Raw genomic sequence first — 20,967 nt, forward strand, 5'->3', positions numbered from 1 at the left:
CCAGGCCGCAGCATCTTGCAGCAGGCCTGCTACAGCCACGCAGGAGACGCAGACTGTGCTGACCGCTGTTTACCTGCTGCCAGGTGGGGAGCCGGAGAAGAATCCCTACATGTAAAGAAGTAAGGAGTTGCTGAACTGTACATAGCCCCTCATTCTTTTTGAAGAAGTCCCTCGTGTTTTGCCCCTTATTCTTTTCGAAGATGACACCCTTTCCTGCTGTACTGCCCCTGATGCTTTTTGAAGACGTCACCCCCATGTTATGTGTTACCGGGCCACTGAACTGGAATGTGGGCCCCGGTGGAAGTGTATGTGTGATGTCCTACCAGGCCACTGGACTTAGTGGCTGGTTGATTATGTCATCTTGTTTGATTGAAAGAAACGAACTGCCGGGCTACTGGACTTGTTGTAGCCAAAAATGTAATTAGTTGCACCTGTTGTGCCCCCTACCAGAATTATGGGGGATTTGCCAAACCGTGCAATGGACTGGAAGTGCACACTTAGAGTTTTCTTTATAAGAAGTTCGCAACGTTCACTGATATGTGCCTCCCATAAAGGGAAGAAATGTTTTATTGTTTTATTACTTTGCATACAAAAATGTTTTGCAGTTCTCCACATGTTTTTGTTGTTTTTCAGCCCGAGGACGTGCTGGGATTTGCTGTGGGGGAGTGTGGCGCCCCTGAGGCTTCCGTCGCCACAGGTCATTGCACCCCATCAGCGGTGTGATGCCCCATTCTGGGAGAGGAAGAGAGTGAACTCCGGTCCCCTGGTAAATCCACAATACACCCATTGCTAGGGACACACAGGACCAGGGAAAGTGGCAGGCAACCCTCCCATGCTGCATGCTGAGAGGGGCTGTAAGACCCATCCCTGCTCCCATAGGGTGGTAGCTTAGCAACTGGGGAGGTGGGAGGAGCCACCAGAGAGCAGATAGAGAAAGGAAGGTCAAGTTAGTTTCAGTTTACCTCAGGGAGTGAGAGAAGCAGCATGTAGCTGTGAAAGAGAAAGGAGGGAGGAGGAGGCCTGCTGGAGGCAGGCAAGGAGGAGAAAGAAAAGAAAGAAAGAAGGAAAGAAAGCTCCAAGTCAGCCAGGAGCAGAGGAACTGAAAGAGACGCTTCCTGGTGAAGACCCTGGGACCCAGAGGTCCAGGTGACACCACGTAGAAGACAGAAGGGGTCGCAGGGCCGCGGGTAGTTCTGACAGTTACTACGAGCAGGCCTAGGGGTACCAAGGACGCAGGGCCCTAGAACTGCCACGGGGGTGCAGGCTGCGGTGGCCTGGTCCACAGTGACATCGGTGGAGGGATCCAGCTGCGACAGGGGACGGTCCCTAGAGACTGGAGGAGTGCAAAGACAATCTCCAAACAGTAAAAACCGAGGCCCAGGGACGTTGTAAGCTCCCAGGGCCAGAACCCATAGCAGCCGTCCAGAAAAGGGGTAATCAGCCGACAGGTGACCCCCCAGCCTGGAGGCTGTAGTGGAGGCCGAGCCAGGTCCATCTTAACTAAGGCAAGGCTAGTGAAGACAGCAGAGAAGGAGACACTAAGAGAAGGGTACCAGATTTCACATTCTGAATCACCCAGAAGACGGAGGTCCCTGACAGAGGTTCCAGCAGTCCAAGGGTCCTTCTGCCCTGACGAGAACTGTGAGTAAAGAACTGGAACTGCACCTTTGAAGTCGCCTCAGTTATTTCCTCTGCATAGACATTCACAAGCACCAACTGTGCCCCGGGCATTGCTCCACCTGTGGGGAGCAGTACCATCATAGCTGCCATAATATCATCCCGGAGGCCTCACACAGCAGCGGCGGCTTATTAGCCGCATACCACAGGTGGCGTCACGAACACAACCATTAACAAGCAAGCCACATATTCTACTGACACCCACCAGGGCCACGGAGCCGGGCCCAGCCACCACTGACTACCACCGGACTAGTCCAGCCCGGCACCGGGTGTCCCATAGCCCTGGGGTGGGCGAGTCACAGCCCACACACAGCACCCCTTATATACATCATTAGTCCACACAGCCCCCTCTATACAGCATTAGCCCGCACACAGTCCCCTATTTACAATATGAGTCCCACATAGCCCTCCTATATACAGCATGCACCCACACACAGCCACCCTATATACAGCATGAGTCCACTCACAGCCCCCTATATACAACATGAGCCCATACACAGTCCCCTATATACAGCATGAGTCCACACACAGCCTCCTATTATAGTATGAGCCCACACAGAGCCCCCCTATATAAAGCAGTATCCCAGACATAGCCCCCTATTTACAGCATAAGCCCACACATGGTCTTCTATATACAGTAAGAGCACACACAGCCTCCTATTACAGTATGAGCCCACACAGAGCCCCCCTATATAAAGCAGTATCCCACACATAGCTCCCTATTTACAGCATAAGCCCACACATGGTCTTCTATATACAGTAAGAGCACACACAGCCCCTAAATATAGAATGAGCCCACACACAGCAATCCTATATGTAGCATAAGCCCACACACAACCACCCTATATACAGCATGAGTCCACTCACAGCCTCCTTTATACATCAGCCCACACACAGACCCCTTTGTACAACATGCGCCCACAAATAGCCCCCTATATATAGTATGAGCCCACACACAGCACGATACATACAGCATTAGCCCACACATAACCCCCTATATATAGTGTGACGCCCTGGCCTATCATGTCGTCACAGAGTACGATACGATACGATACACTTTATTGATCCCGTGGGAAATTATATTGTATTATATTATATTGTGCAATCTGCGCTTCTGCATGATATCCACCACCTCCTTGGTTATGGGTCCCTGACCTTTGGTGTTGCTAAGAACAAGCCAATCAAAACCCTAGGAACACTCTGCACCACACCCACCAGACACACGAGTGGACAGCCTGAAGGGAATAGGGTCGCTCACTTGGGGGGTTGGTAAGGGGAGGTCAGGAGTGTCAGGAGACAGTCAGTTGTGTGGTGACTCTCAAGAGGAGAGGTCACAAATCAGTTGTGTGGTGACTCTCAAGAGGAGAGGTCACAAGTCAGTTGTGAAGTGACTCTCGAGAGGAGAGCTCAGGAGCTGGGCTCCTTAGTACTAATAGGTGGCAGACGGCCTAGGCCTGGTAGGAGCTGGACCCCAGTCGCAGGGGATCGTGACAAGGGGCACGGACTGTCGAGGAGGACAGCCGGCGGCCTTGTGCCATCACCGGGCAGGGGCCAGGGCATGACGGGGTACATGGACCCTAGGCCAGGAAGTAGCTTCAGGCATCCTGGTAATTTACCAGACGAGGACAGAGCCTTCAAGATCCGTTCTCCACCGGCCCCAAAATCGGGGTACTAGCGCAACGATGGGGATAGGACTTTCCCACTACAGAGTCCAGAAAATCCCAAGCGTGAACCCTGAGAGCAAGCTCACCCAGTTAGCCATACTGGTGAGCGGGATCCATCTAGTTGTATGCTAAAAGGGACCAACTACAGAAAAGAGGTGCCAAGGTCAAGGTCACAGGCTAACAAGCCACAACAACGGGCACGGGATCCAGGCGTGCTCCCTCCCTGCTGCAGTGGCATCAAGAACTTTGGTTTACCACGGTTTTCAAATCAGCGTTATTGGACTGAGTGAGTACGCAATTAACCCTTACCGGCCGACGGCACTTCCCTGACATCATCACCGAGTCCCGGGGCATCCCCCCTACCCGTGGAGGGGTTAAACACCTGGCTGCCCACACCATCGCCACCCGGTACTCCTCATTGCAGCGGTGGTACTCCATCTTACCACGCACCACGGGTGGCTTCATGAACCTTCCACACCTTCCCCTGTAAATACCCCGACACAATAGCATTAGCCCACACATAGTCTCCCATGTACAGTATGAGCCCACACACACACCCCTATGTACAGTATGAGCCCACACAAAGCTTCCATATAGACAGCATGATCCTACACACAGCTCCCCTATATACAGCATGAGCCAATACATAGCCCCCCTATATACAGTATGATCCCAAACTCAGTCCCCCATATAGATCATGAGCCCAAATGCAACTCTGCTATATACAGTATGAGCCCACAAATAGTCCCCCTATATACAGTATGAGCCCACACATAGCACTCTATACAGTATAAACCCGGACACAAACCCCCCTATAGACTGTATGACCTCACACATAGCCTCCTATATTTAGTATGAGCCCTCACACAGCCCCCCCCCCCCTATATACAGCATGAGCCCATTCACCTAAACTGTAAATGATGATAATTATAGTAAAAATAATCTGTATAAAGTTTCTTCAGCTTCAAAAAATTAATGGACACCTTATTTTTTTTTTTTTTACAGACAGGGTAAAAAAAGTGCCCTATTTTTACATACTGACCTGGAATTTCTGAACAGTTGGAAACTCAGTTCCCACGGCGAATTAACTTGTTGTCTCACTTCTTTTGCCAAACCGATAAATTCGAACCCCAAACCAGAACTCTAAATCAAGGCAGAAAATTCAGATTAAAGAATAAATTAAAAATATATTTACCATATCACAAAATGAACTCAGACCATACCCCCCCCCCCCCCCCAAAAAAAAACAAGTTGTCAAAACTAATTTACACTATGACAAACCCTTAAATAAATTCATTCCTCTAAAACCAAATGCTAAACTAGAAAATAGAAAACAGCAGTCCTCGTTAGAGGGAAGCCACTTGGCAATAATAGTGTAAAAAGCAATTCAAGAGGCTAAAATATAACTTTTAATCCTAATATATTAAAAACATTAGGTAACAAGTAACCAAAAGCTCCTTAGTACACTGACAACTCAGATGGTACCATACACTAGGAATATGGTGACCAAGGAGCCTAAAGATAACAAACTAAGCGCAGATTAGACATTGAGCCCCCAATACAAGGATGGTGTAGGTGGGAGGAGCGCTGCTGCGTCATACTGTGCATGCTCCATTTTTGGAGCGCAGACACTGCAATGCAAACATGAGGCAAGGGTGATATGGACAGTGGGCGTGACGAAAACATTACAACCTCACTGTAACAGGTCCTCACGTATCCAAAGAGGTGTGTTAGGTTAATTAGCGCTAGGTTCTAGCACTAGAACGCTGCTGCGTCGTATTGCACATGCTCCACTTCTGGAGCGCAGAAGATGCGATGCGAACGGTGATATGGATAATAGGCATGACAAGAACGTCACAGACCCATTGTAGCTGATGGTCACAGATCCAAAGGAGTGCATAAAGTTAATCCACACTGAGTTACACACACTAGAGAGCGTGGATAGGCACATGAGGAGAGCCTCAACAGCCAAAGTGCACAAAAGTCCCGGTTCGAGACACAGATCAACACCATGACAACATGCCATCATATCAAAATCATGCAAAAAAACTTGCACAAAAAATTTGCCACCATGATTCCCACAGCAACCAGAGGCATCCAATTTTGTCATTAACTGGGAGAGAGAAGCAACCAACAGCTCGATACGATTAATGCAATTGATGTTGGAGGAGGAAAAAACGAATCTTTCCCAGTTGGATGACAAATTAAAGGAGAGTATAGACATAACTAAAAAATTCTCAGGGGAACCTGACTTCATTATTAAAGAGAATAAGCTGAAGGAAGACTTGGAACGCTTCCAATATAGATTAAAGGAGAGGAAGCATAAACAATATATGAGGGATTACTCTGATTTTAAAGATAATCAGGCCTACCAAGTCAATAGTGTTCAAACAGCTGGTCAGGCAACTGAGTACGAACCGTCCTCCACAGACACTGAATTTTCGGATAGTGAGGGGTACAGACGCCAGAGGAAATATAGGAATAGAGGGAGAGGACGAGGAAGAGGGAGGAGAGGTTCAAGATCTGGGGACAGAGCAGATAACCCATCACCGGTTCCTTTTTTAGAATCTTATCCCCTCACGAGCCGACTCCAACAACCCAAAAAATAATTTCTAGCATCCAGGTGATTAATTTGTCAAAAAGGGCTCTAGGTCCAGTTGAAATGGAACTTCTTAAAAACGGACTATCCTTTGTCCCTACATCAAACTTTAATGTCTTTGAAGCTATAAAAGATCTCAATTTATTTCTACGTAAGATCAGATGGAGAAAGCATTTCCTACGCCAGGATGCTAGGTTATGCCAGGACCTTGAGATACCATTGGACCTACTACCGGATGTCCGCTTACTGGAGAGTATTGGTGTCCCTGACCCCAATCTTCACCCCTTCACCCCTTCACCCCTTTACGGATCTGAAAAATAAAAGCACAAAATTCCCCCCCTCAGTGGGTGACCAGTCAGCAATTGACATCTTTGAAGAACTGGTGACCCGGGAACTCAGATCCATTTCCCGGTCCTCTCATTTTACATCTTTCAACCTGACAAAGAGAGAGATGGAAACATTGAGGGATCTTGAACATGACAACCACATTGTCATTAAACCTTCAGACAAAGGGGGCAATGTGGTTGTCATGGACACTGATCAATACGTGGAGATCTGCACTAAGATCTTGGGTGATAGAACTGGGTATGAAAAACTCCCTTTTAATCCAACTAAGGCATATCTGGAGGAACTCAAAAATATCCTTGATGAGGGCCTACAAGCCCAAGTTATTAGCAAGACGGAGTATGAATTCTTATTTCGGAAGGAGCCAACAATGGCAACATTTTATTGCCTACCAAAAATTCACAAGGGCCGCCGCCCCTTAAAGGGGAGGCCCATTGTGTCAGGAATTGACAGTTTGACCCAAAACTGTGGGATCTACCTGGACAGAATTTTAAAACCTTTTGTGTCAGCCCTACCGTCCTTTGTAAAGGATACACATGATCTTCTAAGAAAGCTAGATGGTATGTCAGTCAGTGAGGGCACTTTGCTTGGGAGTATTGATGTAGAGGCCCTCTACTCCTCCATACCAGATTCAAAGGGCCTCGAGGCGGTTGAGTATTTCTTAAATACACGTGGTTGTCAGTATGCTGAACATAATGGATTTGTTCTTAAACTTCTGGATTTCTGTCTTAAGAGGAACATTTTCATCTTTGATGGGCGGATCTACCACCAACTCAAGGGTACGGCTATGGGGAGCCCTTGTGCTCCCTCATATGCCAATTTATTCCTGGGTTGGTGGGAAGAGACGCGGATATTTGTGGAGGAGATGAAGGATCTCACATCTAAATTTGAGGTATGGGCCCGCTCCATAGATGACATATTTGTGGTATGGACAGGTTCCAGGATTGAACTGTTTAACTATGTAGCGGGCCTAGATCAAAATGACATCGGCCTCAAATTTACGTACGAGATTGAGGAGGATCGCCTTCCTTTCTTGGATATTATTATCCAAAAGAATAGGAATGGCGATATTTCCACATCTACCTTTCACAAACCCACGGCCACTAACTCTCTCCTCAGATGGGAGAGCAGCTATCCCTTCCATTTGAGGAGGGGTATCCCGAAAGGACAGTTCCTCCGGTTACGGAGGAACTGCTCTGATAAGCGGGTGTTTGAGACCCAATCGAGAGAGCTTCGTGACAAATTCAAAGAGAGGGGCTACCCTAAGGAGATCTTGAGAAAGGCCTATAATGAGGCTAAGAGTGTCCCTAGAGTGGAGTTGTTGCAGAACCGGGACAGGCCGTCTGGTCAGGACGGCATCTCTCGATTCATCACAACATTTGATAACGGTGCCACTGAGGTCCGTAAGATCCTGGAATGCCATTGGCCCATTCTTCTTATGGATAAAGATGTGGGGTCTCTTGTACCTGTGCGACCAGCAATCACCTACAAGAAAGGGAAATCCCTGGGCGACAGGCTGGTACACAGCCACTTTGAGAGACAGCAAGAGTCTAATTGGCTGTCCAGGGAGATAAAAGGCTGCTTCAAATGTCCGAAATGTATAGTATGTCCTTACTTGAAGGTTGGAAAAACATTTAAGAGTAACGTGCTTAATAAGAACTTTGAAATACGCCATTTTATTAATTGCCGTACTCAGGGAGTAATCTACAAGGCTACATGTAAATGTGGTCTTGAGTACCTGGGCAAGACCATTCGCGAATTTAGACGCAGAGTGGGAGACCATCTTGGCGACATTGAGCATAAAAGGGATAAACCCTTAGCCAGACATGTTTGGACGAAGCATGGTGGAGACCCCACTGTTATTCGCTTTATAGGCATTGATGTAGTCCCTAATCCAAAGAGGGGGGGCAACTGGGACAGGCGGATACTCCAACAAGAGACCAAATGGATCTTCACTCTGGGTACTTCCTCTCCGAAAGGACTGAATGAACACCTCCAATACTCCAGCTTTATCTGAAACCGGGGGGGAAATTACTTGCCAATGATAACCTTAAATTCACATATATGGAAACTGTAACCCTATAGTTCATGAAGGATGAATAATGAATTGATCTGTCCTCATATATCTGGAGCTTGAATCTAAGTATACCTCTGTATTATTCAGGCAAGGATTGAACTATCTCTAAAGAATGTATAACTGAATAGAATTACAATACGCTTATAGTCCCATATGGGTCTTAATGAAACAGTGGTGGTTTAGGAACCAGATGACTCTATCATAAGTGCACATTTTAGTTCTCCCCATTTTGTGTTTTGCGTGGTCCATTTATTATAATGAGAGAGAACAAACATATGGCTTCGTCATAATAATCTTGTGTAGCGGTTCACTCCGTGGGATATATATAAATAAATAAATTTGGATGCCTCTGGTTGCTGTGGGAATCATGGTGGCAGATTTTTTGTGCAAGTTTTTTTGCATGATTTTGATATAATGGCGTGTTGTCATGGTGTTGATCTGTGTCTCGAACCGGGACCTGGGTGCACTTTGGCTGTGGAGGCTCTCCTGCTCTCCTCCTTCTGTGCCTATCCACGCTCTCTAGCATGTGTAACCCAGTGTGGATTAACTTTATGCACTCCTTTGGATCTGTGACCATCAGCTACAATGGGTCTGTGACGTTCTTGTCACGCCCATTATCCATATCACCACTCGCATCGCAGTGTCTGCGCTCCAGAAGTGGAGCATGTGCAATATGACGCAGCAGCGTTCTAGTGTGCAACCTAGCGCTAATTAACCTAACACACCTCTTTGGATACGTGAGGACCTGTTACAGTGAGGTTGTGACGTTTTCGTCACGCCCACTGTCCATATCACCCTTGCCTCATGTTTGCATTGCAGTGTCTGCGCTCCAGAAATGGAGCATGCGCAGTATGACGCAGCAGCGCTCCTCCCACCTACACCATCCTTGTATTGGGGGCTCAATGTCTAATCTGCGCTTCCGGAGCTGGATTCTGCGCAGTGGCACATAGCATTGTCCCGCCCTGGCATGTGATGTATTTCCGGTCTGTGATCATGTGACACCCGGAAGTGTCCATCACTCCTGGATGGAGATTAACGTGGAACGCATGCTTTTGCACTCCATAGACTAAGCATCTGACACGTGGGGCGACTATCATAAGTGCACATTTTAGCTCTCCCCATTTTGTGTCTTGCTTTGTCCATTTATTTAAATGAGAGAGAACATACATATGGCTTCGTCATAATAATCTTGTGTAGCGGTTCACTCCATGGGATATATGTAAATAAATAAATTTGGATGCCTCTGGTTGCTATGGGAGTCATGGTGGCATATTTTTTGTGCAAGTTTTCTGCATGAGTTTGAGATTATGGTATGTTGTGGGATCTGTATCTCGAACCGGGACCTGGGTGCACTTTGGCTGTGGAGGCTCTCCTCCTTATGTGCCTATCCACGCTCTCTAGCGTGTGCAACCCAGTGTAAATTAACTTTGACTAAGCATCTGACACGTGGGGAGACTTTATTATCTAACTTGTTTATGGCACTGATTACTTGGATTGGATCCGTCTGGAGTCCTGGATCACCATTGGTGAGTTTAATGATTGGCCCTTATGTGGTTTGATTGCCACCTGTTAAATACTCTCTTTTTTTTGATGCTCTGGTTCCAATGTGTTTTTTGGGAGCTTGGGCATAGGACCTCTGACATGTACCACAATACCGGAGTCCCCTGATGATTCCTATACGATGAAACGCATCGGGACAAGGCTAGGAACGCTATAGTGGTATTAAGTGAGGGTTAGCTGTGGTCTGCCCTTGTTAGGGCAGAAGCTTGTGGGTGCCAGGTAAAGTGAGTTTCCCTAGGGACGTGTAGGGTCAGTAACGACATGAAAATTGGAGGACCCACACAGAGGAAACCCTGATGCACCCCAAGCTACTTGACATGGGTGAGATTGTTTCAATTTATTCTCATCTATACCACACAATACTATACTGTCAGTCTCTCCTTTGAGGACCTGTATACAATATTCTTTATTTATATTGAGTTTCTTATTATTATTTTTTTGTACTCACTATATGGACCACTGTCCTTTTGAGTGAAGTAATCTACTCAATTATTATTTGTGTTTTTTTGTTTAGTTTGTTATCTTTAGGCTCCTTGGTCACCATATTCCTAGTTTATGGTACCATCTGAGTTGTCAGTGTACTAAGGAGCTTTTGGTTACTTGTTACCTAATAATGTTTTTAATATATTAGGATTAAAAGTTATATTTTAGCCTCTTGAATTGCTTTTTACACTAAACTAGAAATTAAAACCGTATTCAGACTTTGAACAAGAACCACCATTTATTAATTTTCTTCAAACCCTTTGGGCCGCTTTACACGCTGTGACATCGCTAGCATTTGCTGGCGATGTCGAGCGCGATAGCACCCGCCCCGTCGTACGGCCGATATGTGGTGATCACTGCCGTAGCGAACATTATCGCTATGGCAGCGTCACACGCACATACCTATTCAGCGATGTCGCTGTGACTGCCGTACAATCCCTCCCTCAAGGGGGAGGTGTGTTCGGCATCACCGCAACATCACCGCGAAGCGGCCGGCCAATAGAAGCGGAGGGACGTAACATCCCGCCCACCTCCTTCCTTCCTCATTGCCGGCGGCCGCAGGTAAGGTTAGGTTCCTCGTTCCTGCGGTGTCACACATAGTGATGTGTGCTTTCGCAGGAACGACAAACAATATCATACCTGCAGCTGCAACGATAATTGGGAATGGACCCCCATGTCACCGATTAGCTATTTTGAACGTTTTTGCTACTATTCAAAATCGCTCATAGGTGTCACACACCACGACATCGCTAACGCGGCCGGATGTGCGTCACAAATTCCGTGACCCCAACGTGCGCATGTAAAGCGGCCTTTAGACCAATTTTACCTACGGGTGTTACTGTACTCAGAGTGTTGATTCCAACAGTACCACATCCGGATTAATCGAAAACAGTAGATAACAGCAGTTTAGAAATATGACACTGTGTGAACAATATATATATAGCATACACATGAGTCTATGGTTTTACAGTGAAATTAATATGGTCACTGAAAAGAACATACAAGAAATCACTGAAAAGAACATAAAATTCATAAAAACATCTCAGAAAAAAGGCAGCTATACTTAGTAAGGCCTCCTTCATACATCCGTGTCTCCTGTACGTGTGACGTCCAAAGACACGGACACAAAGACCCATTAAAATCAATGGTCTGCACACACGTTCGTGTTTTGACATGGACTGTGTGTCCGTGTGTAGCACACTCGTGTCTGTGTGCTACACACGGCGACATGTCCATTTTCTGCAGCCAGCACAGGTGTCACACGAACCGCACATTGATGTGATCCGTATATAAAGAATTTTATAACCTGTCTCCAGCGCTGCTGTCTCTGCCTCTGCTGTTGCTTCTGGGCCCTCTCATTATGCTCATGCATATTCACTGCACTCACCACAGTCCCGGAAGTAACAGCAGCGTCGGAGACAGGTAAACATACCAGCTCATGCTGTCCACGTGCTATCCGGATATCACATTGATAGCACAGTTACAAGTGAAAAGGTTTTGGTACTGTGTTAGCCAGTTGAAAAATTATTGAATGTTCTCAGTGAGAGGAACAAAATTATAATCTTGTGATACCTTTTAATGGCTAACTAAAATATAATAAAGAGATGTTACAAAACAAGCTTTCGAGACATCTCAGGTCCCTTCATCAGGCATGGTAGGACAAAATATCTATTTCTAAGCTCAGTGTTTGTTTATTTAAATGTCTTTTATTATGCCATCCCTCTGCTCTGTTTGTGCATATATTTGTGTTTCTTCAGATATTTTGTCATACCATGCCTGATGAAGGGACCTGGGATGTCTCGAAAGCTTGCTTTGTAACATCACTTTATTATATTTTAGTTAGCCATTAAAAGGTATCACAAGATTATAATTTTGTTCCTCTCACTGAGTACATTCAATAATTGATAGCACAAGGACAGCATACGTAAAACACACACATGGACACATGCACAGACATATGTACTTTTACCACGGACTGTAAAACACATTAGTGTTTTGCACGGACTGGTGAAGGAAGCCTAACACCAGGCCATAATACTAATGCACTACAGGATGTGACAGACAAACATGACAGAGGCAGCACAGGTACAAAATACTGATGAAATAACCACTCACACACCTACAATTAAAGGAAAGGATTGTTGCCAGAATTAAATACTCACACAAATCAAGCTTGCATAGGGCGCCAGTCACATGGGTTGCAAGTGTGTCAATTTTGGACAAAATATTACCTTATGCATTTTTTACATATTTATGTTGCACGTTTATGTATTTTGAGCAGGATGCAGCTTGGCCTTTCAGTGTTCGCTGGGGCTATTTGGGGTGCACATACATAGTTCTGGGCAACCCACTTGATCTAATAGCATGGGCTTAATCATTTGTGCTGTAAGACAATCACTACACATATCTGTGTGACTGGTGTCATATACAAGTCTTAACTATGTGCATATATATATATAAGTGATAGGTGTGTGAGTGGTTGTTTCATCAGTATTTGCACCTTTATCATGGTGGCCTGCTGCATCCTGTAGTGCATTTGTCATAAACAATGTATTTTAATTTTATCACTATTGACACAAAATTAATAGTTAGTATTAGTGATGAGCGAATGCTAAATATTCAGGTTTGGGTTATTCGTACTGAATACCTAGTACTATTCCAGTATTCATCACAAATAACGAACTAATCAAGTCAATGGGGAAATGGAGCATTTTTCTGTGAAATCTTCAAGAAAATGCTCAGGTTCCCCATTGATTTTCATTAGGTTTGTTATTCATGACAATTACTGGAATAGTATTAGGTATTCATTATGAATAATCCGAACCCGAATATCTTATTATTTGCTCATCACTAGTTGATACATAGCAAGAGCTTAAAAACACAGCTAGTCCCACGGCATCCCGGTTGCGCAGGATTTCCAGGTCAGAGTCTTTTCATGTATCATTTCTCACTTGCTTCCTTTGAGTTGATGGTATTTTAAAAACAGATAACTCCATAATAACAACAATGTCAAAGGATGGCAAGATATGACAATTTGAATATAAAAGATTGGAATATATCCAACATTGCTTTCCTATTCCTGTTCTGTACGGACCAGTTGCCTGTATGGATAACAACAAATTAAATTTTACACACTTTTTTTCAAACCAATAATTATATTTAACATTCATATTGAAGGGACTTTAAAGGGAAGCTGTCAGGTGCAATATGCACCCAGAACTACGAGCAGTTCTCGGTGTATATTTCTAATCCCTGCCTAAGGGTATGTGCGCACGTTGCGTTCTGTGCAGTGCAGAAAAGAATGTACCCTCTGGCAGACTGGACAAGTGTAAACACTGCGTTTGTCAAAAAAAATACATCCAAAACGCATGTGTGGTGCCCTGGACAAGCCAGGTCGTCACAGAACTACACCAACACACCCCACACCCCAGTTAGGCACACCGAAGCCAAACACAAAATCCTTGTTGCCTTCCTCCAGGGGCTGATGTCCACACCAGGGGGTGGGCCAGGCGGTTGGTCCCGCCCACCAAGGAGTACACAGTCCTGGAGGCGGGAAAAGGTTGAGTTGAGTTTTGAGGGAGAGTTTGAAGTTGGAGGAAGTGAAGTGGTAGAGGAGCAGACTGAAGGCGGTCCAGGTGTGTGGCCCGGACGATACAGCAAGGTTGGCAGACGGTGGTGACCGTCTGCAGGAGAGGCTTATTGGAGCAAACCGTATGGACCGTGGACGGGCGGTGGCCCGGTGGTACCGGATCGGAGAGTAAAGAGAAGCCAGCACTATTCGGCAGGGCCTACGGACCCCGACCAGGCTAGGAGTCGCCGTAAAACTGGTCAAATCCGTTAGCGAAGGGAATCTCCGGGGTTTCCCAGCAGTCAAGACCCGATTGAAGGCAACCGCTCAAACCGTAGAGGGAAACACAGTCACCGCCAAGGCTACAGTTCCCAGGGCCAGAGCCTGCGGGCAAAAGGGGCTCCCTCAGCAACCATCCAAGCTGGGGAGCGGGTTACCAGTGGGAAGCCATTGGAACCGTAACACAACACAGGTGCAGGGAAAAGCAGTCACCATCAACCTGCCGGGAGGAGAAACACCGCAGCCGTCTATGGGACCCGTCCATCCAGCCGTTTGTTTTACCGGAGACTTTGCATTCGTCATTGCTGAGTGAGTACCACCGTGCCATGCGGCACAGCGCTGCCCCCGCGACCCTGCACCTCACCAGGCCCCGTAACCCGCCTGCCATACATCCCTACCTCCCTCACCGGGCCCCGGGACAACCAACCCCTCTACCCACGGAGGGGAGAACCAACATCCAAGCTGCTCCCCGTCATCGCTCCAGAGCAGCGGTGGTGTCACCAATCTCACCACAACCATGGGTGGTGTCACGGACAATATCCCTAAACCCAAACCACCCCCCTTTTCACTCACGGGCGAGGAACGCCGCTCGAGTCCCCGGGATCCGGCCCACCGCTCGAGCCACCACCGAGCAGCAGCAGCAGAGCAGCTGAACCCGAGCAGTGGGAGAGCGCAGCGTCCCCTCCTCCTCCCGCGACACATGCATTTTGGATGCATATTCCATATGTTTTTTATGCGTTTTGGATACATTTTTGACAGTGCATTCCCCCGGCAATTCAGCTCTGCTACATGCCTGCTGACAGCAGACCCAGACAGCGTCGCGGGATGAGAATGAACTAGAATGAACGTCACCCGACTTCATTGTCATCCCATGGTTCTGTCTGTGTGTCGCGTCCTGATTAGTGGTCACCCGTGAAGGACTCATGGTGACCGCTAATCTTCTGAGTGACTGAAGTGAGCAGCGCGATCAGCGCTGCCATCACTCATGTTACCCACGGCCAGCTGGAGTCCTCCAGCTGAGACCGCAACTCACCTGTGACGTCATCGCTGATCGCGCAGCTCACTTCAGTCAGTCGGGCGACTTGCTGTCACAGTTGGAGGATCCAGCGGTGGCCACAGGTAACCTGAGTGACGTCATCGCTGATCGTATGGCTCACTTCAGTTGCTGCGTGGAGCTGACAGAGAGCGGTCATGGTCTGTGGCCGCTCTTATCAGCTCATGTAGCAAAGCTGGATGCATCGCGGGACCTCGTGTGGATTACGTCAGACCTAGAGGGGTATTTGGGGATTAATAAAGTAGTGAAAGAGGGTGTTTTTTTGTTTTTTATTCCAAATAAAGGATTTTTTCGGGTGTATGTGTTTATTTTCTTTAACTTACAGGTTAATCATGGAAAGTATCTCGGGGAGACACCTGCCATGATTAACCTAGGACTTAGTGGCAGCTATGGGCTGCCATTAACTCCTTATTACCCCAATTGCCACCGCACCAGGGCAATTTGGGATGAGCCGGGTAGAGTCCCTGGACTGTCGCATCTAATGGATGCGGCAATTCTGGGCGGCTGCTGGCTGATACTATTAGGCTGGGGGGATCCCCATAACGTGGAGGTCCCTATCCTGAGAATATCAGCCTTCAGCCCTGTGGCTTTACCCTGGCTGGTATCAAAATTGGGGGGACCGCGCGTCGTTTTTTTTTATTATTTATTTATTTTACTGCACGATATAGACCTGCCTACCAGCGGCTGTGATTGGTTGCAGTGAGACAGCTGTCACTCAGTGTGGGGGCGTGTCTGACTGCAACCAATCATAGGTGCCGGTGGGCGGGGAAAGCAGGGAATACGAGATGGAGTAATGAGCGGTCGGCATTTTCAAAACCTCAAAAGCCACCGGAGCTTTGTGACAGCCGTGCAGCACCGCGCTGGTGATCGGTGAGTATGAGAGAGAGGGAGAGACTGACCGACGGACAGAGAGAGAGAGACAGACAGAGCGACCAACTGACAGAGAAAAAGACCGACAGACAGAGAGAGATTGACCGACAGAGAGAGACTGAAAAGACCTTCGTTTTGTTTGTCAAAAAAGCATGCGGCTTGCACCTGACCATGATTTGCTTCTCCCCTGGTATTTACGAGACGTCCTGGTACTGACTTTGCCTGCTGACTAGTCTATTGCTTTTGCGCCTTCTAGTGGGTTTGTCTGCTCCCTGCATCTAGGAGCAGTTTCTCCAGCCAGCTTCAGTGCCCCCACTAGTTAAGTGTGACAGGTTCATCAATTACTGGCAATGGTATAAGTTCTGCTTTAGGAGGGACAGAAGCATGGTACTGATATACTGAACAACTACAATAATATCTGGTTACTTCATCTCAAACTCCAGGTCAATAGAACCCATACAGAACTCATTATAAAGTTTTTTTCCCCAAATGACCTATGATAGAAACATCATTTGCCAATTTCAAGGTTTCTGATCTAAATCGTTTTGGCAGAACCAACTATTGTCTTTGTTCCCCTGTCTTTGGATGAGTACACACTCTATACAAGATGTTGTCAACTACAAAAAAGGGTGGAGCAGGTTTCCTACTATTTTTCCCCATCAATTCAAAATTCCTTAAACCTTGCTCATATAATGCATACACATCAATGCTGTGTTTCTGCTCAACTACGATATCAGTGTCCCACCGTCCAGCTTTTATATACTTGCTGTCCTTGGAAAGTCTTTTTCTGAAGCAATCCTGCTGTATTGGAACACTGATGCTTAGTTGGTGGTGGTTGCATAATATCCTCCTATTAGAAAATTTCTTCCAAAGTTTCAGATTTGTCATGTGTCTTAGCTTGAGTTCTAGTAGACAAATGAGCTTCGCCCATTATCAAGTTCTTTAATCCTGGAGGAGTTCTGCCAAGAATTACTGGTACTTGTAGTTCAAAAACAACAACTGCTGGCAAGGGGGAAACTTTTTTGTCTGCCTGCAGTTCAAAATTTGAAAAGGAGAAATTCTTTGTATCTCCTTGAACCACAAGTGATAGTTATTTTGGGTAATTTTGTCTTATGGGTTACCAGATCTCATTAACCGGGCTTAAGCGGGCTTTACACGCCGCGACATCGCTAATGCGAACTCGTTGGGGTCACGGAATTCGTGACGCACATCCGGCCGCATTAGCGATGCCGTCGCGTGTAACACCGATAAGCGATTTTGCATCGTTGCAAAAACGTGCAAAATCGCTAATCGGCGACACGGGGGTCCATTCTCAAATCTCGTTACTGCAGCAGTAACGATGTAGGTCGTCGCTCCTGCGGCAGCACACATCGCTGCGTGTGACGCCGCAGGAACGAGGAAGCTCTCCTTACCTGCCTCCCGGCCGCTATGCAGAAGGAAGGAGGTGGGCGGGATGTTACGTCCCGCTCAGCTCCGCCCCTCCACTGCTATTGGGCGGCGGTTCAGTGACGTCGCTGTGACGCCGCACGGACCGCCCCCTTAGAAAGGAGGCGGTTCGCCCGTCACAGCGACGTCGCCGGACAGGTATGTATGTGTGACCGGTCTGGGCGATGTTGTGCGGCACGGACAGCGATTTGCCCGTGTCGCGCAACAGATGGGGGCGGCTACCCACACTAGCGATATCGGGACCGATATCGCAGTGTGTAAAGTAGCCTTTAGTTTACTTAGTTCCCTGTTCCTCTGCTTCATCCTCTTTGTGCCGGATCTTTGATTTTAGGTCTGGCTCCTTGACTTTCCATAGCATTGAGCTTATTTGCAGCAGTTCGCTTTTTAGTTAGTTTCATTTATTTTAATAAGGAAGGAACAGGTCTTGTACACACGTGGTCAAAAATGTTGGTACCCCTCGTTTAATGAAAGAAAAACCCACAATGGTCACAGAAATAACTAGAATCTGACAAGTAATAATAAATAAAAAAATCTTTGAAAATTAACAAATGAAAGTCAGACATTGCTTTTCAACCACACTTCCACAGAATTTAAAAAAAATAAAACTCATGAAGTAGGGCTGGACAGAAATGATGGTTCTCTCCTTAACTTTTTAGGTAATCACTGCAATCAAACAATTCCTGTAACTGTTAATGAGACTTCTGCACCTCTCGACAGGTATTTTTGCCCCACTCCTCAAGAGCAAACTGCTCCAGTTGTCTCGTGTTAGAAGGTTGCCCTTTCCAGACGGCAGGTTTCAACTCTTTCTAAAGATGCTCAATACGATTTAGGTCAGGGCTCATAAAAGACCACTTCAGAATAGTCCAATGTTTTCCTCTTAGCCATTCTTGTGTGTTTTTAGCTGTGTGTTTTGGGCTATTATCCTGTTGCAAGACCCATGACCTGCGAGTAAGGCGGGCTTTACACGTTGCGACATCGCGGCCGATATATCGTCGGGGTCACGTAATTAGTGACGCACATCCGGTGCCGGTAGCGACATCGCAACATGTAAATCCTACCTGCGACGATGAATGAGCGCAAAAGTGTCAAAAATCGCTGATCTGTGTCACGTCGTTCATTTCCATAATGTCGCTCCTGCTGCTGATACGATGTTGTTTGTCATTCCTGCAGCACCACACATCGCTGTGTGGGAAGCTGCAGGAACGACAAACATCTCCTTACCTGCGTCCAGCGGCAATGCGGAAGGAAGGAGGTGGGCGGGATGTTATGTTCCGCTCATCTCCGCCCCTCCGCTTCTATTTGCCGGCCGCTTAGTGACATCGCGGTGACGCCAAACGCACCTCCCCCTTGAAGGAGGTATTGTTCGTCGGTCACAGCGACGTCGCCGACCAGGTATGTGCGTGTGAAGCTGCCGTAGCAATAATGTTCGCTACAGCAGCAAGCAAAAGATATTGCATGTACGACGGGGGCGGGTACTATCACGCTCGACATCGCTAGCAATCGCTAGCTATGTCGCAGCGTGTAAAGTACCCCTATGACCAAGCTTTCTGACACTGGCTAGCACATTTCTCTCTAGAATCCCTTGATAGTCTTGAGATTTCATTGTACCCTGCACAGATTCAAGACACCCTGTGCCAAATGCAGCAAAGTAGCCCAAGAACATAACAGAGCCTCATCCATGTTTCACAGTAGAGACAGTGTTATTTTCTTGATATGCTTCATTTTTCCATCTGTGAACATAGAGCAGATGTGCCTTGCCAAAAAGTTCTATTTGTGTCTCATCTGTCCATAGGACATTCTCCCAGACGTTTTGTGGCTTGTCAACATGTAGTTTGGCAAATTCCAGTCTGGATTATGATTTTTTTTCAACGATGGTGTCTTTCTTGGTCATCTCCCATGAACTCCACTTTGGCTCAAACAACGGTGGATGGCGGATGACACTGATGTTCCTTGAACTTGAAGTTCACCTATAACCTCTTTAGAAGTTTTTCTGGGCTCTTTTGTTACCATTTGTATTATCCGTATCTTTGATTTGTCATCAATTTTCTTCCTGCTGCCACATCCAGGGAGGTTGGCTACAGTCCCATGGATCTTAAATTTCTGAATATTATGTGCAACTGTAGTCACAGGAACATCAAGCTGCTTGGAGATGGTATTATAACCTTTACCTGTAACATGCTTGACTATAAATTCTTTCTAATCTCCTCAGACAACTCTTTCCTTTGCTTCCTCTTCCTATAGTCCATGTTGAGAGTGGTACATACCATGTCACCAAGCGAGTATCTTTAGCCCTATGTACAGGCTCACTGACTGATTACAAGATTGTAGACACCTGTAATGCTAATTAGTGGACACATCTTGATGTCCCTTTTGTCACATTATTTTCCAGGGTACCATCTTATCTGTCAAGGACTGTTTCATGAGTTTTATTTATTTTTTTTTTTAATTCTGTGGAAGCATGGTTGAAAAGCAATGTCTGACTTTCATTTGTTCATTTTCATAGATTTTTTTATTTATTATTACTTTTGTCAGATTCAAGTTATTTCTGTGACCATTGTGGGTTTTTCTTTCATTTAACGAGGGGTGCCAACAATTTTGACCATGTGAGTGCATATCTCCTTATATTTGCATTAAATGTGAGTACTTGGAGCAACACTTCTGGCATCACATGTGATGCATGGGATTTCAAAATGAGTCTTTGATAGATGCAAATAATTTCCAAAGTTTATTTTTTTTAATCAGTCTTTTTCCTCACCAAAGAAAATAACATTAAGTAAAATGTCTATATTGTATGCAATATATATAGTCCTTGGTATTGGTACATTGTTCCTAGCTGGCAAAATACAGAAAAAGGTGTTAGGTGGCCAGCCTAATAAAAAAGATAAGAAGTAAAAAGCATTCACACAGAAGCTGACAGACTAGGAAAAGTCATGCACCAACATCATGGTAGTAAGCATGAAAAAAACATTCTACTTCTCCACATCCACCATCCCATGCCACATGATGGGGATATGTGAGCATTCAGTTACACCCATCTCTCTGACTACTCATAAACATGGCCCTTGTCAAGCCAAATTAACATTCTCAGTACTATACCTACTGGAACTACAGTACTTTCCAGGCTAAGATCATTGAGGATAACCACCTCTGTGATACATATCTCTACTCTATGATGTAGTAGTATATTATTATCAAGTGAATAAAACAAGCTGCAGTATCAGGTGAATAACTTTGACCTTTTAATTCCTCTTTGACTGTATATATGATTATGCCTTCCACAAGTTGTCTAATATAAGCTTATCATTCATTAACACGTAAATATATCTGCTCACTTATAGGATTAAC

The sequence above is a fragment of the Anomaloglossus baeobatrachus genome, chromosome 8 (assembly GCF_048569485.1).
Source record: "Anomaloglossus baeobatrachus isolate aAnoBae1 chromosome 8, aAnoBae1.hap1, whole genome shotgun sequence".
In the NCBI taxonomy this organism is placed as follows: domain Eukaryota; kingdom Metazoa; phylum Chordata; class Amphibia; order Anura; family Aromobatidae; genus Anomaloglossus; species Anomaloglossus baeobatrachus.